This window comes from Oxyura jamaicensis, chromosome 18, assembly GCF_011077185.1.
Source record: "Oxyura jamaicensis isolate SHBP4307 breed ruddy duck chromosome 18, BPBGC_Ojam_1.0, whole genome shotgun sequence".
In the NCBI taxonomy this organism is placed as follows: Eukaryota; Metazoa; Chordata; class Aves; order Anseriformes; family Anatidae; genus Oxyura; species Oxyura jamaicensis.
In genome coordinates this window covers 11,589,902-11,617,092 of record NC_048910.1, presented here as the reverse complement: position 1 = coordinate 11,617,092, position 27,191 = coordinate 11,589,902, and the positions used below count along the sequence as shown (strand labels likewise).

The window sequence follows — 27,191 nt, the reverse complement described above, 5'->3', positions numbered from 1 at the left end:
CCTGCACCCCTCCACCTCCTGCACCCCCCCACCCCTCGCACCCCCCCCCACCATAGCCCCCTGCTCCCTCCAGGATGGGGACGAGGTTTTGGGGGCTCCCCTGGGTGCCCTCCGGGTGGGGCACCCCCAGCCCAGACGAGTTTTTTCATCGTTTGATTTCCTTATCTCCGACCGGCTGATCTACTCTGCTGCTCCTTAATTGCTTCACAAGTTGGGCAGTTTTTCATGTTTTAAGGAGTGCCGCGCTGTGTAATTAAAGCACTGGCAGCGTAAATCAACAGCGCGGAAGAAAGACGGCAGAGAATTAAGCCGGCTCCTTGGCACGGCGATAAAACCAAAACGGCTCGGAAGGCGCCCGTACGGCCGCAATGCCGAGTGCTGGCGCTGTGACTGGGGCAGGATCTGCCCCCAAATCGCCGGGTTTTGGCCCAAAACGCAGCGTGGCCTCGCTGCCACAATCTCCCTCGCCCCACGGCCCCTGCGCCTGCCCAGCACGGCGTTCCTGCTCCCGCCTGGGATTGGGTTCGCTTTTACTTTATCAATATTATTTAAAAGCAGAGTGGGCGTATAAATCAACAAAAATAATTCATGAGAGTTGTTAGCTCCTCAAAGACGGGATCGTTTCATGACTGGCTTTAAATAAAAAATAAAAAATGAACCACCACATTCTGGAGCTGCAGCTTTTAAAACACATCAAATGCGCTTCCTCCCCGTCTCCCACCGGCCTCGGCTCCTCCGCGTGATGAAATTAAATTAGCATCCTTAATTCACCCCCTGGCTACCCGTTTTATATTAAAAACTCGTCCTGGTTCTGCTCGGGAGGAGTGGTGCTGAGAGCACGGCGCGTTTAACCCAGCGCTCGGGAGCTGCCACAGCCCGGGGGCACCGCGTGGCGCGGGGTTTGGGGAGCTGCTCTCCCAGCAGCCTTCCTCCTCCTCCTCCACCTCTTCCTCTTCCTCCTCCTCCTCTTCCTCCTTCTCTTCTTCCACCTCCACCAGCAGCTCCAGGACGCTCTGGGATGCGGGTGTAGGAAGCCCAGGGTGCAGCACCAGGCCCCCAGCCCCCTGCTGGCACCCAGTTCCCCCCCGTCTCCCCCTCCCCATACGCTGCCCGCCCGTGGGGGAAGTCATCCCCAGCACTGTGTCCCCGTGCCCTTGGGGACAGCGGGGACAGGGCGGCCACCCCCGGCCGCTCACACGGCATTTGATGTGCAGCAGGCGGCTGCAGCGCGGCGCTGGCGGCCGGCGAGCCGCGTGTGCCGCCCGGCGATTAGATCCTATCGCCTTATCGGCGGCAGCAGCGAGGAGGGCTTGGGGCGAGGGAGGGGAAATAACAAGCAACAACAAGGAAAAAAAAAAAAGGAACGGCAGAAGTGATTTCTCTCTCCCCCCTCCTTCTCAGAGGTCTGATTCCAAGTCAAGCAGCCGCCGAGGATCCTCTGCCGCGGGCTCCCTCCGGCAGCGCCGGTGCCGTCGCCGCTCCTTGGGCGCCCGCCAGCTCGCTGCGCGTGCCGGGGAGCTGCTTGTGGCAGGGCGCTCCGTCAACGCTGTGTTTACTCACACAAGGGCGGCCGTGTTTTCATTAGGCCTAATTACGCTATCCTTAATGTAGCTGCAAACCATTTTTCCCGGAGCTGCTGTGCGGGCAGGGAGGGTGCCGCTTGGCGAGCCCCGAGCCGTGGGGCCGTGGTGCCGGTGCTCGCTGTGGTCCCGGCTGTCCCTGCAGCCACTCTGGGTGGCACCGCTGGTCCCCAAGGTCTCATCCTGCACCCCCAGCTCCAAGCATCCCACTGGGGGCAGAGCACCTTCTACTTTCACATCCCCGTTCCAAGGATGCGGGGCACCCTGCCAGGGGGAGCCCGCTTTGTACCCAAATCCGTATCCGCACCCGCACCCACGTCTGCATCCTGCAGCTGCTGAGCCCCAGGGCACGGTGCCCCCGGCTGCAGTCGGCCCCAGGGGTGCGTGCGGGGGACGTGCACGGCTGGGACCTGCAAGCCTGAGATGTGCTGCGCCGAGGTGCGCGTGGCTGGGACGTGCCCGGCGAGATGAGCGAGCTCGAGGCGTGCGCAGCTGAGACGTGCGGGGCTGGGATGTGCCCGGCTGGGGTCTGCAAGCTCCAGCCTCTGGGTGCTGGCCACCGTGCCCCCCCGTGTCCCCCCACGCAGCCGGGTGCGGAGGCGCTGCCCCGGCACAGACATCTCCCACGCAGCCCTGGTTTTGTTCTGTGAGTCCTGGGCTCTGCTGTGCTGTGCAAATGTGTTTGTCCTGCAAGGCAGCGCCGTGGCTGAGGCGGGAGCCTGGCAGAGCTAATAGGAGACATGAAAGGAGAGGCTGGGGGGAGATTCCCCCGTCCAGGGAACAAACTGCGGCAGAAATTGATTTTTTTCCCCCTGTTTACTCAGGTTTCCTCCCCCCAGTGCAGAGAAGAAAGGCCTTGCATCACGATTACCTGCTCCGAAGTGAGAGTGCGATTTGCTGAATGCGTTTATTATTATCAGGGACTGAGAACTATTCCCAATCACCCGGTATTTTCTTTCCTTTTTCTTTTTTTCCCCTTCATTCTCATTCTTTCTTCCTTTCTTGTTCCTTGAAGCGCGGGGCCCTGGCAGCACGCTGCTGAGAGCCGATCAATTCCGTCCTAATGGCAGCTCCCGTGCCCCATCATTCATCAGCCGGGTTCTTAAAGAGCATCTGAAGCTTCATGGACGACTTGGGGAAAAAAAAAAAGAAAAAAAAAAGCCCATTTGGAGGCGAGATCATATTTTCTCTGTCTCTTCCCCTTTTGTTCTTTATTTGCCGAGGACAAAGGCAGGCTCAGGCTCTAGGTGGGGAAGAGGCGGCAGAGGCAGATGAAAATCCGAAGAAACAAAAGAGCCCGTTTTCATGCAAATGACCTGAAAGAGGGAGAAAATTTGGGGAGAGGGGGTGCGGGGAGGACAAAAACTGCCCCGGCTTGTATTCTCCAGCGGAACCGCAAGTGTCACCGGAGCAGGAGCCTTTCCTCCGCGCGATAAAAGGAGAACGAAGGCGGCTCAAAGTTTTCCCGCAGGCATCGGGAGCCGTTTGAAGCGCCGGAATATTTTTCTGAATTAGGGCCAGGCGAGGGGGCTGGATCCTGCCTGTGGCAGGCGATGCTGAGCCCACACTGCGCCCTGGTGCGGGGCCTGGCCATCGGTGTCACCAGATGCTCCGGTCCCAGGGGGGGCGAGGGGGTGAGCACGGAGCCTGGGGGTCCGCAGGGGTCCCTTGGAGGGAGGTGGCGGTGAGGTTTGGCCATGGTGGTGACGCAGGAGCTGGTCCTGGTGTGGGCACGGAGGGGCTGGCGGCACCCTGGGGGTGATGCTGGGGCTGGGGGGGGGGGTCTCCATCGTCCCCCTGCAGCACCGTGCCCTGAGTTTTGGCCGTTGCCGGTGCCGTGGCGAGGGGTGAGGTGTGCCCACAGCCCGCTGCGTGCGCCTGGAGGCCTGCTCGGGGAGGCTGGCCTCGTGCCGAGCCGCGGGGAGGGTGGGCAAGGGGAGATTGGGCAAGGGGAGACAGCAGCAGGCAGGGAGCGCCCCCCCCTTTTCCATCTCAGCCCCTGAAGTTCAGCCGTGGGCCACGCTGTGATGGCTCCGCTGTGCCATCGCCCTCGGGGGCTGCTTGGAGAGGGGGCCGGCAGAGCCGGAGCAGCCTTGCTCGCTTGCCAGCACCCCCACGAGTCGCAGGAGAAGCCGCTGGTGCCGGCGTGAGTGGGGCCAGGGCTGCGTGGAGCCCCGCTGCTGCCCAGCATCGCCCCCGGTGCAGGAGGTGGCATTGCCTGGTGGCCTTGTGCCAACGTGCGGTGACATGCGTGGAGGCACGGCTCTGCGTCCCAGCTGCGCACACGCCAGCCCCGCTCACCTGGGGGTCCCACCTGGGGACCCCATCCCCTTGGCACTGCCTGGGGTGGTGGCGGCCCCACCAGCCCCAGGCTGGGCCCTCGGGGCGGGCTGGCAGCCCTGGGACACGGGCGGGTGGCACCGGTGGTGGCACCGTCGGGGCAAGGGCAGAGCAGCTGCGGCGCCTGCCTGGCTCCCCGCCACCCCGCGCAGCTCGAGTCAAATTTGGTGTCATCCTGCAGAGGAAGATTATGGTAATTTTCCTCCCCCCCCCTTATGCATAATTTTCCGACTCGGCTGCAGCAGAGGCTGTGCGGAGAGATTGGGTGATGGGAATGTCATCTGCGATTCGATTATCTCCTCCTGCCTTCCCCCTTGATTTTTTTTTTTTTTCTTGTGAAACCTTCATCAAAACATGTAGATCTAATTAGGACAATTACCACGCGAGGACAGCTGAGAACCCGCCCAGCACCACGCCGTGCCCGAGGCTCAGCCGAGCTTCGGCTGCTTGGCAAGCAGAAACCGGGGGCTTCCCGTGGGGCTGCGGTGGGTGGCGGGGTCCTGGGGTCCTGCAGGGGGTGGAGGCAGCCCCAGGTTTGTCCCCACGGCCATGCCAGCATCGCCGGAGGGGGTCCTGCTGAGGGGACCTGGGGGTGCAGCTGCTGGTGACAGCTCCGTGTCACCTCGCTGGCTGTGCCGAGCCGCGGGGGTCCCAGCGCCTTGGTGACGTGGAGCTGGGGGAGCTGTGCTCCAGGTCCCGGCACGGGGTGCGCGTTGTCCCTGTCCCTTGGGGTGCCACCATGCAGCTCCACGAGGAGGGGCCACCCGTGAGCCTCCCTCCGCGTCCCTCATTGTCATTCTGTCCCCACTCGGTGGCAGCTGGCTGGGTGGGAGCGGAGTGACAGCGGTGACAGGTAACACCGCCGCGGGGACGGCGGCGAGGGGCCCCAAGCAGCACCCAGGGGTGCACCCAGCAGCTGGGGCTGCAGCAGGATGGGACCCCTGCAGCAGGATGGGACCCCTCCGTGCTGGATTGTGCATGGCCACTGATGCACACGAGTGTGCAGAGCCCTCGTGTCAGCCCCTCGCTGCCCAATCCTGCCCCCGCAGCGTTGCACACACGCGTGCAGGACGCGGCTGAGCGCTCTGCTGCCCTGCCCTGCGCGGGGCACCCCCGGTGACCCGTCCTCCTGCTGCCTGCCGTGACCGTGCAACCACCAGCACTGCCTGGGGACCTTGCACACACGTCCCCGAGCGTGGCAGGGACGAGGGCTGGCGGCCGGGCAGAGCTGCTGCACGGACAATTAAGGGAAGTGCAAATTGTCAGACCCCGTGATTAACACTGCCTCCAAATCCGCATGAATATTAAAAGCCGACATTGCCCAGGCTCCCTGCGCAATGAATTCTGTATGAATCTTAAGATAAATCGTTTGGATAACTTAGCGGCAGCTGTACTCCCTCGCCACCAACTGCCTCCAAAAATCATTTCAAGTCAGGCGAGAGGAGCGAGAGCAGAGCCCCGACGAGCGCGGGTAATTACGATTCCAGGCTCGGCGGTGGCGGGATCAAGGCCAGGGAGCGCGGGGCGCCCGGGGCTCTCCGGAGGGGAACGCGGAGCCTCCTCGTGTTCAGTTTGTTCCTGGGAAGCGGTGACAAGTCCCTGCGCTTGCCGTGGGGGTCTCCTTGCTGCCGTGTTTGGCCAGCAGGGATAGTGGCTCCCGGAGGGGAGCGAGGTACCTCGCTGGGCAGGACCCCAAGGGCGCGCTTGGGGACAGAGGGGACCCAGCGTGGGGACTGGTGCGGCTGTGCAGACCCATCCCAGCCCCATCACCACCGGTGCGAGGTGCGGTGCCCCAGCCTCAGCCCCTTCCCCTCTCCCAGCCCGGCTTCTGCCCTGCCTGTGCTGAGGCAATTGGTGTTGCAGAGCTTATCCATGTTGGTATTTCAGCCCTAAAACCCTCATCCCCATCTCACCCCCCCGTTATCAGCTGGGGCTGAGGGTGCCCACGTGGCCCCATAGCAGCTCGGGGACGGGTGGGCTCCCTCCGTGAGGGACAGCATTTATCACAGCCCCGTTACGGTTACGTGCGGCTCCATGCATCCTCCAGAGCTGTCCCAGCACCACGTCCCCGTGAGCAGGCGCACAGAGCAGAGACCCATCCGTCCTCCCTGGCTGTGCCCCCCGCAGTGTCCCCATGTCCCAGTGTCCCCGTGTCCCCATGTCCCCATCCCGCATTGGCATGCGGCCGCTCGCTCCCGGTCAGGATGCAGCGGAGGAGACGCGGCGTCATCCTCCTCCTCCTCCTCCTCCTCGGAGGCCGGGGCCTTGATTGCCTCCGCGCAGGGCCATAAATCAGCCCGGCCGCCGGGAAGGAGGAGGTCTGGCGGCGGGGGAGGAACGGCAATGTCACAGCGGGCGCCTCTCGGCCGGGACGAGCAGCACCCGGCACCATGCTGCTGCTGCTGCCGGGGGGGGGACACCGGCCCTGCGCCCCTCGCCGGGGCTCTGCAGGAGAGGTTTCTGTCCCTGCCGTGCCCCCATCTCCTTCCCTCCTTCAGGGGGTCCCCAGCCTTGCTCAGCACCGGGCTCCTGATAGCTCCGGGGGAAGGAATCCCCCACCCGATGCCGGGGGATCTGAAAGCATCGCAAAGATTTCCAGCCCCAGTTCCACCGCCCCCACCGGGCTGCATTCGTGGTGTAATCCAGGTTACGAAACGGAAATCAGAGGTGATGCAAACCACCCAGAGAGCCCCGGCTGGGCACGAGGGGGCTGCTGTCCCTGCTGCTCTCCTGCTGCCAGGACACGGCCCCGTGCACCCCTCCAGGCCCTCGTCCCAGGCACGGCTCTGCCCCACGGCCGGTGGCACCGTGGTGCCCCGCGGTCAGGGGGTGACGGGGTTGGGACCTGCCCGGTTTGGGCACCCTGTCCCCGTTCTTCTCCGTGTCCCCGGGCTGGGGCGGCTCCAGGGCTTGTACCTGAGAGCTGTGACCCTGACCCCGAGCTACCAAAAGGCGTGGATAAATCGGCAGATTGGGCACAAACAGCAGGATATTGAGGCAGAGAGGAGCAGATCCAGTCGGGGGCCATTACCCGATTAAATCATCGCGCTGAATCAGATTAACACACAAATAAAATGAAGCTAATGTGGATCAGAAACACTGGCTCGTGCTCCCGATTTATTTGAACCGGGAGGTGACGGCTGGTGGCTGCCACCACCCGGGGACGGAGCCTTCGCGGTCGCGTTTTCTCCTTGGCCGTGCCGTTTCTGCTCCCAGGGCAGGCAGCAGCCCCGTGGCCCCGCTCTGCCCGGCTCCTTGGCTCCAGCACCACTCGAGGCAGTGAAGCTGTAGCAATAAATGGCTGCAAACCAAGGGAAAATGTCTTTTTCCTCCCCATCTTATTACCATAGCTCCCCCCGAAGCCCCCAAGGCCTGGCAGTGGAGCAGCACCAGCTCTGAGCCCTCCTCGCCCGCGCGTTTCCCACCAGCTCCCGAGGACCCAAGGGGGTTAACTCGCGCCCCGCTGCCTCCACGAGCTCTTTCTGCCAGCAAAGCTTTTCTTCCCTAAATTCCTGCTCACCCAGGAAGGCAGGACAAAGCCTGAGCTGCTGCAACAACACCCGGGAACAAGTATTATTATGTGGTGTGACAATGTTTGATGAATTCATATGTGCCTAGGGGAAGGGACTAAGTAGGTGAATAAAGTGAGAATATTCTCTGTGACAATCAATACCCCTTCAATTGAACCGTCTCCACAGATGTGACATTTTGATTTTTCTCCTTTGGACATACTAACTGGATTTATGTCCTCTTAAAGTGGAAACAGCAGGGAGTGAAGAGCCGGCAGCGGGCTGGCGCGGCGTGGGCACGGCTGGAGGGCAGGGAGGGCAGGGAAGGGCGATGGGGCTGGGGTGATGGGGCTGGGGTGATGGGGTCGGGGTGATGGGGTCAGGGTGATGGGGCTGGGGTTATAGGGCTGGGGTGATGGGGCTGGGGTGATGGGGTTTGGGGTGATGGGGCCGGGGTGATGGGGCTGGGGTGATGGGGTTGGGGTGATGGGGCTGGGTTTATGGGGCTGGGTTTATGGGGCTGGGGTGATGGGGCTGGGGTGATGGGGCTGGGGTGATGGGGTCGGGGTGATGGGCTGGATGGTCTGGGGAGATGGCTCCAGGGCAATGAGCTGGGATGATGGGGCTGGGGTGATGCACTTGGGCCATGGGGCTGGGATGATGGCTGGGAGCGACGGGTTAGGGTGGCGAAGCCGATGCCAGCGGGCACGCAGGCAGGTCCCTACCAAGGCGAGGAGGCAGCTGGGCACATCTCAGAGGTTCCCCACGGCTGGGACCTCGAGGGAGAGGAGTCAGCAGCAGCAGCCAAAAGGGGGGTACGTGGAGGAAGCTCCTCCTGCTCCCCGGCGCGCCGAGCCATGGCACCCACCGGTGGCACCCGCGCGGCTCCGGGATTCCCGTCACATCCTGGGCCCCGGAGCTAATGACTCATCCCCGGCACGGCCATTTGTTTGTGCTGGTTTCAGGCAGACTAATGTTTTTAATGGCACATAATCATTTTTCAGAAGTCATTTGATGCTACTAATCATCGCTGTGATATGCCACGACGGGATGCGTAATGACATGCTGAACAGGAAAAATGGCACTTGGATCCCCGGTTCTTCCCGGTGAAATCTATATTTTACCACATCTCTCTGCCTAATGATACTTAGAGCTGTTAATAAACGAGTACTTAAGCACTTTCTTTCTTTCTTCCTTTTCTTCAGTGGGTGATAAAATAATTTTGGGTTAAAATTTAGGAATGGGAAAAGGGAAGTGGTGGCTCGAGCGTGGTGTGGGTTTCCCCACAGCTGGAGGGAACGCGGGCAGCGAGCAGCGCTGGGCTCACCAGGAGGGAAATTCATAGAAGATTACTTCCCCTGCTCATAACTTTTTAGTCTCTTTGTTAAATTAACAAGTGTTAAAAAAAAATTTAAACATTTTTTAATGAAATTTTATCACTGCAGTAAGAGGATCCTCCTGGCCCAGTGCCCAATGTCTTCAGGATGAATTAGCGCGCAGCTCCTCACGCTCTAGCTCATTTTATCGCTTAATTAAAGGGATGCTGGCAATTCTGGTAAAATATACTTTTTCTTAAACAACTCTTCTCCTTCCCTGGGCTCCTAAGGGCTGGGAAAGGGAATGAACTGAGAGCACCGAGCGTGCCCTTTGCGCCAGGACGTTGTTTCTTTGGCTGCTCTCCGAAGCCTGCTTGGTGCCACCATGGGGGGAGAGGGCCCGGTGGCTCTGAGCAGCAGAGGAAGAGGAGGCTGAGGATGAAGGCGTGCAGCCCCAGCACCCCTCCACGGATGCTGGGGTGCAGGGCCGTGGGGTGCAGCCTGCACGCAGCACCCAACGCTTTCCACTCTGCGTGCCAGCTGCAAGCTTGGCTCCGTCATCTCCGTAAGCACCGGGTCGCACGTCTCTGCCCAGGCTTGTGAGGAAGAAAAATTGCTTTTGCTTACATTTTTAATTCTTCTGTAATTACCCGCTGGGCTCCTCGGGAGAATGCTAACCAGCAGTGCAGCTCCCTGCTGGGCAGCTGGGCGGCTGCAGCCCTCCGGCATGGCACAGCATGGCACGGTACTGCATGGCACAGCGGGGCACGGTGAGGCACGGTGAGGCATGGCACGGTGAGGCACGGCACGGCGAGGCACGGCACGGCGAGGCACGGCACAGTGAGGCACGGCACGGCGAGGCACGGCACGGTGAGGCACGGCACGGCGAGGCATGGCACGGCACAGAACACCAGCTCCGCCAGGCAGGTCCAACATATCACCTCCGAGGAGCAGCAAGTCTGGGAGTGCAGCCTTGCATCTCCTGATAGGAGCCAGTTCAGAAAGGTCTCGTTAGCGTCTCCATCATTAACCAATGCGCAAGCAGCTGGAATTGCAGAGTTAAATGACTCATCATTATCTTATTAATGAAGCCGGGGGTTCATTAATAAGCCCAGCCCATGTGTTATTCCCTTCCCAAGGGCGCTGGTTTGGAGGCACGGCACAGAGATGGGTGTCTGCTGGTGAGGAGCAGGCGGTTGTGAGAGAAATCAGTGAGTTCCCAGCAAACGGAGCACTTTTGGTTAATTTTGTTAATGTGCTTGTGTCTGAAGCTTAGCGGGACGTGGCTGATGCGGGGGTGTGTCACTGCATTATCACCCAACAGCAAAGCGGGGGGGTGAAGAAAGCGGCTCCATGTCACCCGCCGCCGCCGCCCCTTCCTTTTGTCCCTCACCTTATTACCGTCGGCTTTTCTGCACGGTCCCGCTTAATGCGTGAGTCAGGGCTTGCAGAGCTATTGTACACAATGACTTCTAATGTCCTGTGAAAGTAAATGGAGGACGAGACCTAGAGAAAGCTGCCAATTACTTAAATAATGTAGACACGGCTACGCCATTAGCGTGATGGCGAGGAGCGGTTCTGGAGCCCCTCGTGCCGTGCCGCTCGATACCACAATTAATGTTGCAGAGTTGACTTGAGCTCCAGCTTCCTCGAGACAGCCTCGCGCCATTAACCTTCCCCGAGTCAAGGTGTTCCAGCTCTCATATTCCGCTTAATTAGTCTCCAAGGCGATGTAACAATAGACACTTCCCGAGGACGCCGTGCCGGCACCGCCGCTGCCTCGGGGGTGGAGAGGCTCGGGAGCGGGATGAGCGGCGGGGAGGAGAGGGGGCAGGCAGGGAAGAGCACGTGTGTGCGTGTGTTTGCACGTGTGTGCGTGTGTTTGCACGTGTGTGCGTGTGTTTGCACGTGTGTGCGTGTGTTTGCACGTGTGTGCGTGTGTTTGCACGTGTACTTGCACACCCCTGCACAATCTGCAATGCACAGAGCGAGGAGGGTCGAGGCTGCTGACCCCGGAGCAGGGCAGAGCCACGGCAGGCGGCACGCCGACCTCCCCGCGGGGCCCCCGCACATCGAGTCACGTCGCCTCCCATCAGGAGCAGCGTGCAGGACCGAGTAGATAAAGGTGCTAATAAGACAGAGCGCTAATTAATTGCAGCCCTGGCTCGCAGAAGAGCCCTCAGCCGAGCACTGGCTGTCACGCTGAGCAGTGGCCGTGACGCTGGCAGCTCCGCGAGGCGCCGTGCCGGAGCCAAGATCATTAGGAGCCTGTGTGTGAGCTCGCAAACGAACCGGGGGGGTGAGGTTGGCAAAGCCAAATCCCTCTGCCCCCGAAGAAGCTGCGGCTGCGCAGCCGCCCTGGCTTGGTGCCACCGTGCACCCTGGTGCAGGGCAGGGGTAAGCGCCCAGCCGGGATGTCCCGGTGGGCAGGGGACCTGCAGCGGCGTGGTGGCACTTCCAGGGCTGTAGGCGTTATACCGTTAAGCTCCTTTTCTCCTTCTTCCCCCTTTTCCTCCAAACCAGCAAATCAATTTGATGGTGGCAGGAGCATGGCCCTTTACAGCTTGTGCAATTTGCGTGGAGTCACCCGCTCCCCTCTATCCATCATCCTTAATTAATTAGAATGTAATTACTTATGGATTCCTCTTCCACTATTCGCAGCCCCCAGTGCCGGGCTCGTGCTTTCCCCTCGGTGCTCTCGCTCTGCAGCAGGTTGCTCAGGAGCGCTGAGCCGGCCCCGGGGCACGCTTGTCCCCGGCGCTGGGGAGGCTGCGGCTGGGCAGAGAAGGAAATAAACCCTGCTGCTGCTCGCTGCTCCTGGTGCTGGGACTGTGCACCGGGTGTGATTTGGCTGAAAGGCAGGGGACAGGGCTGGGGACAGGGCTGGGGTGGCGCGGTGAGGACACAGAGCTCACACGCCTGGCTCCGGCTTGGCAGCCTGCAGCGGCCGCACCGATGGTGCAGGTGGAGGCAGGGAAAGCAAATTAGAAATTAGCTGAGACCTCAAAATGCGGTGAGAATGGTAGGAGCAGGAGGTCAGTGCCTGGAGGGCCGGCACACAGCAGTGTGCGTGATGGGGATGCCACCCCCAGGCACCGTGGGGACACCCGGCCCCGGGTCCCTGCCTTGCCCCATGCTCGCCATCGGTGGCCACCGAGGGGTCCGCTTTGTCCTGGCACCCTGCCCACCCCGACACCTTTGCTCCCTGCTCTTTCTTCTTCCTACGGACAGCAGAAGGAGAAGGGCAGCGTTTGCTCGGGGTTCTCTCCGTGGGTCACTGGGGTTTGAGTTGTGCCATCGATCACAGGGCAGGCTGCGAAGGGAAGGGAGGAATCCTGCCTCGCTCCGCTGCTGGGGGAGGGCAGGATCCGGCCCCAGCCTCCCCGGCAGCACCCCACGAACGGGCACATTGTGGCCGAGAGCTCTATCTCAGGGGCTGAGCTGCAGCCCAGCACAAGGCACCAACATTCCCACTTCCCCGGGGGTCCCAGCCCTTGCTGTTGGCTTACAGGTTTGGGGGTTACGGAAATTCGGGGGCTCTGCTATGGGCTGGCCCCAAAACGGGGCTGCCCCTGCTGCACCCCCACCGTGTCGCCCACCCCACGCCACCTGGGTTTTCCTTTTCCCCCGCCTCGTCCCCTGTCCCGTCCCCATCACCAGCCCCAGCCCGTGGTGGCCAAGAGGAGCACGGCCCCGTCCTGCGCAGCCCCGTGCGAGGGCTGGGAGCTGGGAAGAGCAAAGGGGTCGGGGTCCTGCTGCCCCTCCTGCCTCCCGCAGCCACGCAGGGGGATGTAATCACCCCCCTGCAGCTCGGCACCCGCCTCTCCGCAGGAAAAACACCGATTCCCGAGGCTTTGTTCAAAAATGTATTCCCCATTGTTAAAAATGTAGAGACAAAATCAATCCAGGTCTAGTTTTTTATTATTATTATTTTCCTTTTATGAAACTGTTTGTGGCAGTGTTGTGATTGCCAGCAGAGGAGCGCCGCAGCGGGGAGGGGGACCCCAAGGGATGGATGGGATGGGGACATGGATTGGGATGGATGGGGGTGGGACGGGATGGATAGGGTGGGATGGATGGGATGGGGACAGGGACGAGGACAGGGACGCCCTCGCTTCCCGCTGTGCTCCCCCAGGAGAGCCTCATGCTGTCACGAGTGACCCAAACTGAACCCGGCGACACAGAGGGTGGAGGGAGCGGGCAGGAACTCCGTTGAAGGGCCCTAATAAATCACAGTGATGTGATTACACAGGGCCGTGCCACATCTCAGCAGCCACCTAATTAAAAACTGGACTAAAACAAGGGGAGAAAATAACTTAATTTGGGTGCTATTTGCCTTGCTAATGTGGTGGCAGTTTTCTGCGCCGGGTGAGTGTTTATAAAATCTTAATTAGGTTTCCTGTTTGGAGCAGAGACCCAGACAAGTCTCTGCCTTAATGGACCGGCACCTTGGGGATGCTGCGGCTCTGCCCGCGCCCTGCGGCTGGATGAGGTTAGGTGGGGAAAAGGGACGGGGATAAGGGATGGGAAACTGGGATGGGAAGCAGCTGCAGAAGGATGGCTGCTGGCTTCCCATTGGCTTTTATTTCCCCCTTCTTATTTTTTTTTTCTCTGTTCTTTTTAATCAAAACTTCAAATTGGACTCAAAGCAGCTATTTATAAACCTGTCAGGGGAGGCTGGCATTCCTCTCTCAGGTTGCTATTGAGTGGTTGCTAACGGCTCCTCAACGGAGGCAATGAGCAGGCGGAGGGGCTGGGGCTGCTGAACCCCCCCCCCTGAGCCCCACCAACACGAGGGGCCGTGGTTTTGGGACCCCCAGGACCTGCGGGACCCCCGTGTTTGCCCATGAGCTCAGCGGGGCTGACACCCGGCCGTTACTGCGAGCCCACCCCATCGGCATCGGGTTCGGGGCAGGAGGGCTGCGGGTTGCCGCTGAGAAGCGGGGACCTGACTCTGCCTCCCCACCGAGGTTTACACCTGGGAAATGCACGGGAGGGAAGGGAACGGCTCAGCCTGGGCATGGGACGAGCTCCAGCCATGGTCGGGCACCCTGGGGGGCAGTGAGGGGACCCCGACCCTCTCCCCTCACCCTTCCCCGCCACCACCCTGCGCAGCAGCAAGGGCTGAAGTGTCCCGTCCGGCCCTACGTGGGGAAATGATTTAGACAGTTGTATTAAAATGCAAATTTCTGCCTGGCTTGCTAGTTTATCATCTGACTTGTTATACAATTTGCCAGTTATAGAAGAAAAATTACCATAATGGGCCCCCGGGGAATGGTTGTAAAAAGGATACCAAACATTACTTATCATCCCATTCCGCTACAATTATCTGGTGCTTTTCTTCTTCTCCCCCCAACCCCAAGGAAAATTAAACCATCAATAGGAGTCAGGGAGACGCGGGGAGCGAGCCAGGCAGACGGCTGCGTGGTGCTGCGCCCGCCCCGGAGCCTGCCCGCCACCTCTCGCCGCGTGCCCCAAATAAACCTTGTTAATTGTCCAGGAAAACGGAGGTTAAACGCTCCCAGACCTCACCAAAGTGATATCGCGGAGAGAAGGGCGAGAGACGGGGAAAGGGACTGCGCTTCTTCAGCAAGGAGAACAAGAAAGCCTTTAATGTGGCTCTGTGTGATGGGGATTAAAGATCCCTCGTTTATTCCAGGGAGATGATTTAGCTCTGCCCTCCGAGCCCCGTTTTGCTGTAGGTGCGTTGGCGTCGCTGGGGAGCCTTTGGAGAGGGGAGAGCTGGAGATGGAGGCTGGCACCGGTGCCCCTGCCAAGGGGCTGGGGGCATCTCCTGGCACATCTCTGCTCGTCCCAGGTTCTCCAGGCTTCTCCAAACATCTCCAGACGTCATCTCCCAACATATCCCAGCATCTCCTGGCACCTTGCAGCATCCCCTGGGATGCCACGGCGAGCATTCCCTGCAGCCCAGCCATGGGATGGCCCCAAGGCGCCTCCACTCCTCATTTTGGAGGCTGTGTAAACACACAGTGCAGGGAGGTGGCTGCTTTTCGGACGGCCGATGCCCCCCCTGCCATTAGCAGCTCTCAGAGGGGTCGGCGCCGACCTCAGCCCTGTGCATGTGGCACCATGGGGACGATGCCTGCTGGTCCCGGCCAGCCGATCCGGAAACCCCCCAGGAATCATCCTCCAGCTCGGCTGCTTTTCCGCCGGCTTGGAGACGAGCCACCAGCGCAAGATTCCAGGCAGTCGAAGGCTAAATTTTCCATGCAGATCATTTCCTAATTAAACGGCTTCTGAAGCAGCCGCGTGCGAGCTGGGAGCGCTGGCGAAGGCGCCAGCTCCCAAGGGTGCAAGCTGGTGGGGGCTCGCATGGAGCAGCACGTGTGGGCAGCTCCCCCTGGACCCCAGCCCCTTGAAGCCCCCTGCAAATCCTGGACCCGTCCCAGGCTCCGTGAGGGAAATCCTCCCTGTGCCTCCCCGAGCTCATGCGAGCAGCAGCAGGGGGAAACAGCCACCCCTGAGCCCTCCAAAGCTGGAAAATTCCCTTTGCTCCCCCCAGCCCAGCCCAGCAGAGCCAGGGAGGAGCGGCTGAGCCTCCTCTTGCCCCTTGCTGCTGGTGGCATCCCCCAGATACTTGGGGCAGGGTCTGGGCTCCCCCCCCCCCAGGGTGCTCTCTCCTGGCAGGCAGCAGCATGCAAATTACACCAGGATGCGCCCAGCCGTGCCTCAGCCCCTGCCAACCCCCGTGGGAGGCTGATCAGCTCCACTGACCCTGTTTCATGCACGGGGGGGCTGCACTGATCCCCCTGTCCCTGTGGCACCGGGGGCTCGTGCCTCTCCGGCTGCGCCAAGCAGGCGAAGCAAAGCAGGGGCTGCAGGCAGGGGGAGTGGAGCGAGGGGGCTTTTCCAGGCTTTATGGGGTGAAATGGGGCATGGGGGGCACGGAGGAGGGGGTGCTGTTGTCTTCTGAGCCCTCTGTGCCAACTTGGGGCTCCCTGGTGAGTTTTGAGGGCGGACTGGGGCTGGGGCTGGTGCGGCGAGGCGAGCAGCCCTGCGTGAGGACACAGTGAGCAGGAGCTAAACATCCGGGGAGTAACGAGCCTCCGAGTCCAAATTTTATGGACTAATTACAGCTCTGTTTATTGCACTTTTAAGTAGAAGTTGGTTGCAGTCTCCGGGGAGGCTCTGGCATGCCAATAACCAACTGCTGTGGCTTCCCACCAGCCTCCCCGTGCACCGAGGTCAGGCCAGGCAGCAGGGACGGGTGGGAGAGGGTTTGGGACCCCTCGTGGGGGGATGCTGGCTCCTGTCCCTGGTGTTCCCAAACAGGATGGAGCCAGGACCCTGTCCCGAGCCAGCGGGGGCCGCACTCTCCCCAGCCACACATCCATGTCCCCTGCCCTACACGTGGCCAAGCCGGGGCGCTCAGAGCCACCGCCCTGCGCACCCCATCGGGTCTTGTCCTTGCTCCCCAGTTCCTGCCCAAGGCTGGCCAGGAACCGTGGCATGACCTGGCCATGGGTGACACACGTCCCTGGTGGCAAGGCCACTGAAATATCATGTCCCCATGACCAGAGCAAGCAAAGAGGCGGGTGGGGACACTGAGTCCCCAGGCTGGGTGGTTTGGGTTGGCCCCAGGAGCCGCGGCTACAGCGCTGCCACCCAGGCGCTACGGGGGACGGGGCTGGGCAGGAGGAATATTTTTAGCTTTCTCATTAACCGAGTGCTTTCAAATTAGCCTTCTATTAACCTCAAAGTGAAATGAAAGCGGTAGAAAGAAAGCATTTCCCCCCCCCCTTGCCTTGCAGGGCTTACATCTCCCACAGAACATCGAGGTTTCTGCGATGACGGCCCCGTCTGCCCCGCAGCCCTGACGCGGCGCCGCCGTGCAGCGCTCCGCTTCTGGGGGACAACGGGGCACGGAGGGGCCACGCACGGCACGGCCCTGCTGAGGGGCCTGTGATTAATTGAACCCTTGATGAAATGGATGACTTCGTCCCCTCGCGTGGGACAGACAGACGGAGGGACAGCAGCAGCCCTGGGCTCCTGCTTCCCGAGCCCTGAGGCTCTGCTCCGGCTCTATCCAGCTCCACCTGAGGTGCCCAGCGCCCAGAAGCGGTGCAGGGGCTGTTCCTGCCTCTCTCCATCCCCTTGCTGTTTTTATTTATTTATTTATTTATTTATTGCCGGGTTCCTGTGGCCGTGGGGCTGCTCCCCGCACCCCAAACCCGGCAGCCCAGTGCTCCAACACCCCGTGGCGCAGGGGGTGCTGAGCCCTCGGGGTGCCCCCCGCCCTGCCGCCCACATAACCACCCACCCTAGTCCCCCGAGGTGCCGTGGATGGAGACCCAGGGCCCTGGGGTGCCACAGCTCCCGCCCAGCCCCATGGGGCTCCCCAAAAATCATCCCGACCCCTGCCCCCAAGCACCCAGCACGTCCCCGCACCCGAGCCGCCTCCGACCAAAGGAAGCCCACCCGTGTGCAGCCCCCCTAAGACCCCGCGCGCGCACACGCGGGTGATTTCCATTAAGAGGAAAGCAGAAATGCCAGGGACATCAAAGCGAAATTGGAAAGACAGAAAGAAAAAAAGAAAAAAAATAATCAGGGCGGGGAGGGGGGAGAAGGGGTGGGGGTGACGCGGGAGAAGAAAGGGAAGAAGCTGCACGGAGCCGGCGTCCGTCCTGCAAATTGGAAGTGCTGCTCGGAGGTGTCCACGGGCGACCTGCCAAATCAATTGATTTCATCTGTGGGCAGAGCTGCCTTTTTTTTTATTTCACACCAATTTTCACGGCCGGCGTCAGATAAAAATGGCAGAAACGCCGGGAAGAGAGCACGGCGGGGAGGGGTGCGGGGGGGACGGAGGAGGACAGGCAGGGATGGAGAGGGGATGTTGGTGGGGAGGGGAGCGGGGGCTGCACCGGAGTGGGGCTGGTCCTGGGGACGCTGCCCCCGCCACCCCACCACCCACCAGTGGGCGATGGGCACCCGCAGCCCTTCGGGATCCCCCACTGGGATGCTCTGACCCAGCTCCCCTCCCTCCCAGGATGCAGAAATGAGGGGGAACCCCAAATTCCGGCAGTTTTCGGGGGGCGCAGTGGGGTCACCCCTCTGCCACGGGCACCCGTGCTGAGCTGGAGAGCTCAGGCAGAGAAAAATAGCTGGTGACATCAAGGTTATGCAGTCCTGGGCTGCCAGGAAGGATTATCTCCAGCAATCCATCACTGGCCTGGATCCTATTGCATTTTTCCTTTTGCTCTTTTTCTTCCCTCCATTCTTTGCTCTCCTTTTCTTTTTTTTTTGAATGGAAAACGTTTTTAGCAACCTTAATAGCCACTGAGAGCTGCTGCAAAGCTGGCACCGAAATCTATCATTTTTATTTGGCTGCGTCTGATAATAAGTAAGCTCGGGCCGTAAATCCCACGACCTTGAGAATTAAATAATAACAATAATAATAATAATGAAACCCCACAGAACTCCCCACCCGGAGCAGGCCCTTCGGCTCGGGCGGGTGGGACGCGCCGTGGTTGTCCTGGCCCATGGGAGCTCCCACAGCCGGCGGTGGGGAAGGTTTGTGAAGGGGGAGAGGGCACCGAGCCGCTGCTGTCTGAGCACCCCGACGGATTTGGGATGGGACGGGGTGGGGGCAGCTCCCCCAGCCCCTGCTGTGACCCCCATGGGCCCAGAAAAAGCCACAGGGCTGGGCGGTGATGGGGGTGCTGAGCATCAGCAGCGATGCAGGGGGCTCTGGTGCATGCAGTGCCGCTGATGGGGGGCACCGGGGCACGGCCGGGCTGTGGGACCCGTGGTACATTTTGGGGACCAGTCCTGGGACCTCCCCGTGGGCTCGTGGGGGGTCAATGGGGGTGCAGGTGCTGGGTCCGGGAGCTCTGCGGTTCCCAGCGCAGCCTCAGGGCAGGGATTTGCCGCCAGCCGCTCGCTGACGAGACACCTCACTCTGGAAGTCTTTCGTTTTGACATTTCCCAAAGAAAAATCTCCGACTTTTTTTTTTTTTTTTTTTTTTTTTCTGTTTTTTTTGTCACACGATGGCATTTATCTTTTTGGAGCCGACATATCAGAACCGTAACAAAAGCCCAGCGACTGGAAGTCAAAACATTTTCCCTGCGTCAAGCAACGCGCTCTGGGATCGTTCCAAGAGGCGCCTCCCTCCTGCCCCGTGCTGCTGCTTCGCCCCAATTTCCCTCTCTCCTCGTGGCTCCTGGTCCTCGTGGCTCCTGGTCCTCGTGGCTCGTGCTCCTCGGGTCTTGCTGGCCACAGCTCCGTGCCGTTTGGACGGACCCCGTTTGCAGCCCCACGGCACGTGGCAGGGACGCGGCGAGGCCAGCGTGGAGCCGAGCGTGGCGGTGCGGATAACCGAGGGGAAGTCAACCTCTTGCGTTAGCACGGGCACAATTCTGCTCGCCTGAGCCCAGCTGTCAGCAGCTCTCATTAAATGCAGGAGCAGCTGCTGCTGGCGGCGGGGCCGGCCCCGCTGCGGCCGGGGTTGTGCATCTCCGCGGGTGAGCAGGGGGCGAGCAGCCCCTGCGCCCTAGATCCAAGCCCCCAGCCCCTGGTGTGGGTAAATGCGACCGAGCTGCCCGGGTCTGGGGGCTGCGATGGGGACAGGAGGGCGGATGGCATGGGGGACAGCGTGGGAGATGAGCACCAGCAGGCTGCCCGTGACTCAGCGAGGCTGGAAGGAATTTGGGGGGATTTTTGTGAACTTTGGGCAGCCGGGAGCTGTCCTGCTGTCTGAGAGCGGCAAAGCCCCGAGGTCCGGTCCTGTGCTTTAACCCTCACCCCCAGCAAATTATTGGGCTGGAAGAGGGTCCCCAGGGCTGGACCCACGTGGGGTTTGCAGGGCCACGCCAGCCCCGTGTCCCCTCTGGTGGGGCTGGGGGGGGACCCGAGCAGCCCAGGGACCTGCAGTCGCTGCTTGCGACGGTGCCACTCACTCCTCGGACCCTGCTGCTCATCCCTGCCGCTGAGGCTATTAAAAATCTAACAAATGCCTTAAATTAAATAGTACTCGTGCACACGTTAAATGAACCCCCCTGCAGCAGGCTGGGAGCTCGCCGAAGCCCCGTGATGGATGTGCTGGGGCTGCTCTGAAGGAGCCTTTTGGGGCCGCGGGGAAGATGTGCACCCCGTGGAGGAGCCGCTTCGGGGCCAAGCAGCTCCTGAGCCTGGCTCCCGACTTGGCGAGGGGCACAGAGCCCCACACCCATACCTGAGACCCCCCAGGGTGGCTTCTGGGTGCTGCTTTGGGGCTGCCAGGCTGGGGATCCCCGCAGCTCCATGTGCCTCTGCTCCCCGGTGCATGGGGCCGGGGCTTGCGGCAGCGCGGGGAGCAGAGGGGTTTGGGGTTTGCTGCGGGCTTTGGGGTGCCCAGAGGAGCCACCGGTGCTCCCCATTAATAATTCCCAGCTCCTAATGAGCTGTCAGACACCCGGAGGGTTGCAATTAGAAGTGAACCCTCCTGCACCCCGGCGTCACCCCGCTCACCCAGCCCGGCCGGGAGCAGGCGGGCTGTCCTCTGCCGGGACCCCGGCTTAATTAATCTTCTGTCGAGTGCAGGAGTGGTAATGGTCCCGGAGGAAGCGGGCGAGATGATTGTGCTGGAGTGAGACAAAAGAGAACAGTTAGACTGTGACAGCCAATATTAAAATGACTACAACTCACTTCATACCCCGAGTCGGTGTATTATATTCCTTATAAATAATGGGTTACTCCAGGTTAACTGTCTGTTGCTGTGTTCCATCTGTTGATATTTAATTAGCTCTAAAATTAAAGCGTTCTTTTATTGCCCTGCCATTAGAATTGCTTTATTTCTAATTGATTGAGATTAAAGTGTCTCCTTGAGATCCCGGCTCCCCAGTGCCGGGGGAGGGAGTGGGGACAGGTTCGAGGCAGGGGGTGACACCAGGGGGGTGACGGCAGCCCCTGCCTGGTGGTGCTGAGCATCCTGGGGTGGCAGCCAGGGGCTGGGGGCACTGGGTCTCCACCAGCTCTTGGCCCCCAGGGCTGAGCCCCTTCCCCGTGCATCCCTGGGGGGTTCCTCACTGCAATCACAGCAAATTAACGAGCGTCCCAGCCGTCGGATAAACACATCCCGATGGGCAGGGGCCAGCAGGGCTCAGGCTCTCATTGTCAGCACCCATACCTCAGCCTGGTTGCCTTTTTTTTTTTGAAAATCACCCTGAAATGCTAACGCCAGAGCGAGGCGAGGCGGGGGACGGAGCCGCAGGAGTCCCGGCGATGGCACCGTGCTGCAGCCACAGGAGCCAGGACAGGAGCCAGGACAGGAGCCAGGACAGGAGCCGCTTCCCACGTCTCAATAACCGCTGGAATTATTACCCATCCGATCAGCCTGAGATGAAATTTAACAGCCCGAGGTGGACATCAGGCACTGATAAAAAAAAAAAGCACATCTTGCTTCGAGCTTAAACGGCTCTTTAAAAAGCTAATGCATAATTTAACCGAGCAATTTACAGCAGGCTCACTCGTGGGGATGGCGGGGAGGGGGGGGGCGCAGAGGGGCTGAGGGCTCACGGGCAGCCGTGGGACATGCTCGTCCCCATCACCACGGGGCAATGCCCACTCCCCCTGGCCCTGCACCCCTCTGCCCCCCAGCACCCCGAGCCTCTCCCCTGAAAAACCCAGCAGCCGGGCGCAGCGGTGCCCTGCCTGTTGCTTCAGCGCACCCGTAATCGCCGCGGGAGGCCAGGTTTATTGGCGGGGCCGTATTCTGCGCCCGAGGTAAAAGCGGCGCCGAGCTGCAGCAGCGGAAGATTTGATTTAGTGCCGCTGTCAGCGGGGACACGGCCCCGCGGCCGCCGCAGGAGCTGTGCGCCAGCGGCTGCCCCCAGCATTAATTCGTGGAGGGCTGTCAGGAGCGTGTGATACGGATGGTGTCGGGCACCGGAGCTTTGGGAAGGTCTAAGGCCGGGCAGGAGGGATGGGAGCTGGGGCTTTGGCCGCCCCTACCTGCGTGGATTTCTGATGGGTGCTGGAGGAGGACAGCTTGTGCCCACGGGGCTCCCCGGGCGAGCACCGGTTGTGCTCCCGGTGCCGTGGTTCCAGCTTGAGCATCCACAGCTCTGCGCTGCCCCGTGCCACGATGCTGTGGCCACCTTGGTCCCCAGCCCCTGCCCTGGGAGCTCAGCCCTGCAGCAACCCCGGGGCAGGATGAGGCCCTGCAGGCAGCCGGGAGAAGCGCCGAGCATCGCTGGTTGCGCATCCCTCCTCCCACACATCGCTGCTCCGTGCCATGTCCCCGTCCTGGGGAGGTCCAGGGATCGAGCAGGTCACGGCCCCGAGCAGAAATGTGCCCAGCTCAGCAGAAAAGCGGTGGAGGTTCCCGCCAGGCTTGGCGGGAAGGGGGGGGGGGGAATAAAATCTGTGCAAAATGTAAAGAACCGCCGGACCTGCTAAATGAATTAACTTGTTAGTGGAATACATCTGCATAAATCTGAATAAATGACGACTCGAAGTCCAGGCCAGGTGCTTGGCAACCCCCTCATCCAGGGAAATGTGAAAGAGGAATAACCATGATGGAAGAGGAGACTTTGCCTGAATCTCTTTGCCTCTCCGAGCCCCGTGTGTCTCCCACGGGTGCGCTCGGTCCGTGCCGAGCTCCTGGTGCCCCGAATCGCTGCGGTGCCGGGGGCAGCCACGGAGCCGCCCCTCGGCAGAGCAGCAGCGAGCAATCGGCGTGACATTTAGGTAAATGCTACAGCCATTTGTAAGTGTTCGTTTCCGTGGGCGCCCCATCTATTACATGACAGCTATTTGCTGAACAGCCTGATGCGCCTTCCTCCGTCTACAGATAAGCTCCTGAGCAGGGGTAGGCTCGGGGCACGGCTCAGGCTGGGGCTTGGTGCGGCAAAACTTCATCTCCAAAAGTGTCCCCGTGCGCAGGACACGTCCAGACAGCTGGGGCTGAGTTTTGCAGCCCGGGGAGCCGCAGAGGGGTGGCTCACAGCCCGCCCTGGTGGCCCCGGTGCCCCAGGGGGACAGGTCGGTGGCTTGTGCAGGAGCCCCTGCAGCCAAGCCCCTGGGTGCGAGGCCTCGGGTAGCAGGAGGCAGCCACAGTACGTGCAGAGCTGAGCTTTAATTTAGCTAAAAGACTTGGAAAGCCGAGTTCTGCCCGCTGAAAGAGCTCCATGAAAAATAACAGCAATGCAAAATAAATAAGGCCCAGGTGCCACAGGTGGGTACTCAGCTTAATCAAACGGTGTCATCACCCAGAAAATGCTCAGCCCTCGCCCCTCTGCCTGCCTTCTCCTCGGGGTGATCCGAGCTGCCTTCTTTTGCTATTGTTTCCCCCTGGGGTCGTTCCTGCTCCTCCTTTTTGCTACCAGCACCCCTCGGCGTGGCTGTGCCATGACCACCTTTTATGCCAGCACACCTCTGAAGCACTTGGGAGAGGCAACAACAGACGAGCGGTGAATGAAATAAAGAATAACAGAAATAATAGAAATAATCAATCACTTTACAGATTCAGGGTCCAGGCTCCGCTGGCCCCGAGGCTGGGGCTGGCAGGTCCCCCACTGCTGCACCTCGGGGATGTTTCCAAAGCCAGCCCTTGCTCAGGACCCAACACCCCGCGGTGTCCCCAGTGCCAGGCGTGCTGGTGAATGGCACGAGGACGGTGCTGGGCAGCAGCACCACGTGCGGCATGCTGTGCTCCCAAACACCACAAATTGCTGCTCCTGCATAGGGCTCGCCGACAGAAAGCCTCTTGCTGAGCTGTCTTTTCATGCTCCCTGCCTCCTAAACAACTTGATCGCGCTTGACTGTAATCCTAAAATGTTTTAATGCTGGTTTATTTTCAAAGCAACACATAATAGCAACGCCTGCTTTCCCTCGCCCCGGATGGCTGGCACGGGCTCAGCGCAGGCAGAGCGAGCGGGGTCCCTGGGGGTCCCTTGGCTGGGATGGGGGCTGGGGACGGTGTGGGGGGCGGCGATGGCCCGGACCCGCTCCCCATCTTGCCCCGTGCGCTCCCAATCTGCTCCTGCCGGCCGCCAGCTGCCGCCAAATTGATGGGGCTCTGCCACGCTGGGCGATCACCATCGATCTCCGGGGAGGAGCGGGGCCGTGCTGCGGCTGTCGCCGCTGGCACCGCACTCCTCTAGGACGCAGGAGGGGAGCGGGAGCTGCCGCAGCTCGCGGGGCTCTCCGTGCATGGGAAACATAATGAACGTTCCCAGGCAGGCAGACGGGCTCCGTGGGGCTGTGCCAGGGGGCTCAGTGCTGATATGGGGTCTGGGCTGTGGGGCAGCGAGCAGGGCACGCTGGTGGCAGTGGGGCTCTCCAGGGACTGTGGGGTGGTGACGGATGGGATCAGCGCAGGTGAGGAGCTCTGCTGGGCTTCAGCATCTGCTGGGTGATTTATTGCTCGCTGGGGTGGGTCTGGAGGATCCAAGTCTGAACGGATTCCACGGGGAGATTTTTCCTGGGCGAGCGTTTGGGCGTCCAGCACAGACCTGGGGCACCGCATGCACTCCACACTGGGCACCCTGAGTTACTGGGGTCCCTCTCACAGAGGGCTTCCTGGCTCCCAGGAGCACCAGAGCTGAAAATAGCTGGGACTCTCAGGGCCCGGACACGTACTTTGACCCCACAGATGTCCCCCTGGTACCCCCGGGGCTGGCTGTGCCGCGTCCTGCCCGTGCCGAGCGAGGCGCTGAGCGCCATCGCACCGCCAGCACCGGCTCTGCTCCTGCAAGCCCTGCCTGCCCCTCCCGGCGCTGCGCCGTGTCATTAATATATCTGTCACAGGGCAAGTTGCAGGCGAGATAATATTGATACAGCCATTAGAGTGCGCAGAGAAGGAGGCGTGCTGCGGGGTGCTGCAGCGCCGGGCCCTGCACGCGCGCAGCTGACGTCGGTGGCACCTGGACCACGATTGTCCCCCCCCCTCCCTGCTCCTCTGGATGCTGCAGGCGTGTGCTTGCTTCCCTGCATCACCCCTGAGGACCGCAGCAAGGTGCTGATGTCCCCATCTTTCACCCCAAAACAGGGGCTGGGCCATGTGCACCCCCCTGTATGGCACCACCTGCGGGCCCCCCACTTTTTGGGGGGGGGGGGTCTGACACTGCCGCTGCCTGCTCCTGCACCACCTTGCGGGAGGGAGCAACGCCGGGAGCCCTTAAAATAACACACAACTCTTTAAGGATGTGAGACCCGTATTAAATCTCGGGGAAAAGGAGCAATTATCCTGTCAGGGAAGGTGATATAATTTGGGAGAGCTAGTTCCGCAGCTGTAATTTTTCCTCCGCCGTTCGCTGCGGCGCGCAGAGCTCTGCCCCGGGGCTGTGGCCTCACCGGCCACCGTGGGAGCTGGTGGCCCTTGGGGACACCTTCCCGGGGCGGCTTTTCCTGCCTCCCCAAAATTCCCCACGGATGTGTGGGGTGCACGGGGTGGTCCCCTGGGTCCTTGTCCCCAGGGGGAGCAGGGCTCTGCGGCACGGTGCCGGTGCCATGGGTGGCGGGGTGCAGGGGGTTAACGCCTCCACCCGTCGGGCTGCTGGGGAGCGTAATTAAGTGCTAACTTGTCATTTTTTTTAATGAAGTACCGGAGCTGGAGATTTATAATTGCTAATGAGCCAGAATAATAATTAGTTGTTTTTTAATGAGGCCGATGATCACTCGGAGGGAGAGAGAGCGCCCGGCCCTGCTTTGGCCTAATTTTTCATCTGCGATGGTGCGGTGTGTCCAGCCACGGGGCTGGTCCTGTCCCCATGTCCCACCAGCTCCGTGCCCACCCACGGGCCTGTCCCCGTGTCCCTGGGTGCAGGACCAGTGTCCCAGCCTGCGGTGCCACCCCGAGGGCCATGGCATCCACCGGGAGGCCAACAGCCTTCCTCCAGCAGGAGGATCTGGCTGCCAAGGTCACCTCTTGTACTGCCACCGTGGTGGCACCTGGGGACCCTGGGGACAGATCCTGCACTGGGGTGGGTGCGGGTTTGGCACTCGCACCCTTTACGTGGTTGTGAGTGCCCGTGGGCACCGGTGGCACCAGGCAGCGTCCCGTCCCCATGCACGGGATGGTAGCACAAGCATCAGATACTAATTAGGTAATTGCAGGTGATTATCTTTAATCAGAGAAAGGGCAGGCCAAGGTGCGGGGAGCCGCCTGGGGAGCCAAGCTCCCCATTAGCCCCACTGCCGGGCCCCGGGGTCGCCAGAGACCCCCGGTCGCCTTCTGGCTCTGCACACCTGCCTTCCTCCCTCCCGACCCCCCCCCTAATTGCGGCAGAAGCCTGGAGAGCCTCCGGTGATTGTGTCTGAAGGATTCATAAATCAGGCAGCAAAATAATGGGGGATCTCTGCGATATTGTTTCAAAGAAAATTAAAAAAAAAAATACAAAAAAAAAAAAAGCAGAGATGGAAGCGACTACACCCAGCAGGGTGGCTTCATACCCCAACCCCCCCTTTTTTTTCCTATGGAAATGGATAATCAAGCCACGCCAGGCAATCTGCAACTTCCTGGAGGCACCCTGCAGCCCCCAGCACGGACCCCAGATGATTTTGGTGATGTTTCTGCCTCCGGGCACTGCCAGACCCCTTGGCACAGCAGCCGGGCTGTGGGGAATCGCAGGAACCATGGCAGGGGTGAGAAGGTCTGGGGGGGGGGGGCGCTCAGCACCAGGACCCCCGCACACGGTCGTGGATTTGGACCCCGCGGGGCAGAGCCAGGCGGCCGCCGTTCACGCTGCCCTGGTTCCTGCTCCTTCACAGGAGCTGAGATGTGACCTTTTTTAATACACCAGGCTGCCACTTCGGAGCCGGGAGCGACTCTGGGAGGAAGAGGTGGGAGAAGGAGAGGTGGGGGGGGGGGGGGGGCGAAGGAGCCGCGCAGCCTCCCCGCGGCACCGGGCTTTGGTAAGGGCTGGGCTGAGCCGGGGATGCTCGGATGTGATCTGTGCTCCTGTGGGGGACAGTGGGGAACCAACACCTCCAGCCCTTGCTGGTGCTTGGAAATCCCTGAATTTCCTGCAGGAAAGGGGATTGCAAGGTGCTGGCCGCGGATGTGGTGCTGGGGGAGGCAGGGGGCCTGGCCCAGCAGGGCTGGAGGACGGGGCAGAGATGGGCGAGTGCCCGTTTAAAAATAAATTAAATTTAAAAATAAATGTAAGCTGTCACGTGCGCAGCACCGGGAGTGAGAGCGGGGCTGGGCAACAACAGGCCCGGTTTGAAATTGCAGCCCTGCGCTGCGCCGCAGACGAGGCCCCGATAATTGCGCTTTCTTTTCTTCCTTTCTTTCCTTTTCCCCCCGCTGAGCTGCAATAATTGGGTGCTGTCGCCCGGGCTCATCCGCTGCTGGCTGCCTGAAAGGAGCTCTGCAATTAGTGAGTGTCACCCTGTAATAAAGGCTTTAATATCCACTGTCACGGCTCATGCTGCAGCCGCTCAGCCCCGTCCTACTCTGCGCAGCCTGGTGAGACTCCTGCATGGCACATCCCATCCCCATCCC

General features: G+C 60.9%; 2 long non-coding RNA genes across 2 annotated transcripts in view; both read right to left on the bottom strand.

Annotated features, from left to right (window-relative positions):
- LOC118175894 overlaps positions 1–7,696 on the bottom strand; it is a 17,962-nt gene extending 10,266 nt beyond the window's left edge. The window contains exons 1-2 of the long non-coding RNA XR_004755178.1: positions 7,685–7,696; positions 6,310–6,322 (exon numbers count right to left, since the gene is read on the bottom strand). This is a non-coding gene — a long non-coding RNA (uncharacterized LOC118175894). The remainder of the gene's footprint in view (positions 1–6,309; positions 6,323–7,684) is intronic.
- A 15,890-nt stretch (positions 7,697–23,586) lies between these two features.
- The window catches only part of LOC118175899, a 21,674-nt gene continuing 18,069 nt past the window's right edge, over positions 23,587–27,191 (bottom strand). Inside the window, exon 3 of the long non-coding RNA XR_004755184.1 lies at positions 23,587–23,598. This is a non-coding gene — a long non-coding RNA (uncharacterized LOC118175899). The remainder of the gene's footprint in view (positions 23,599–27,191) is intronic.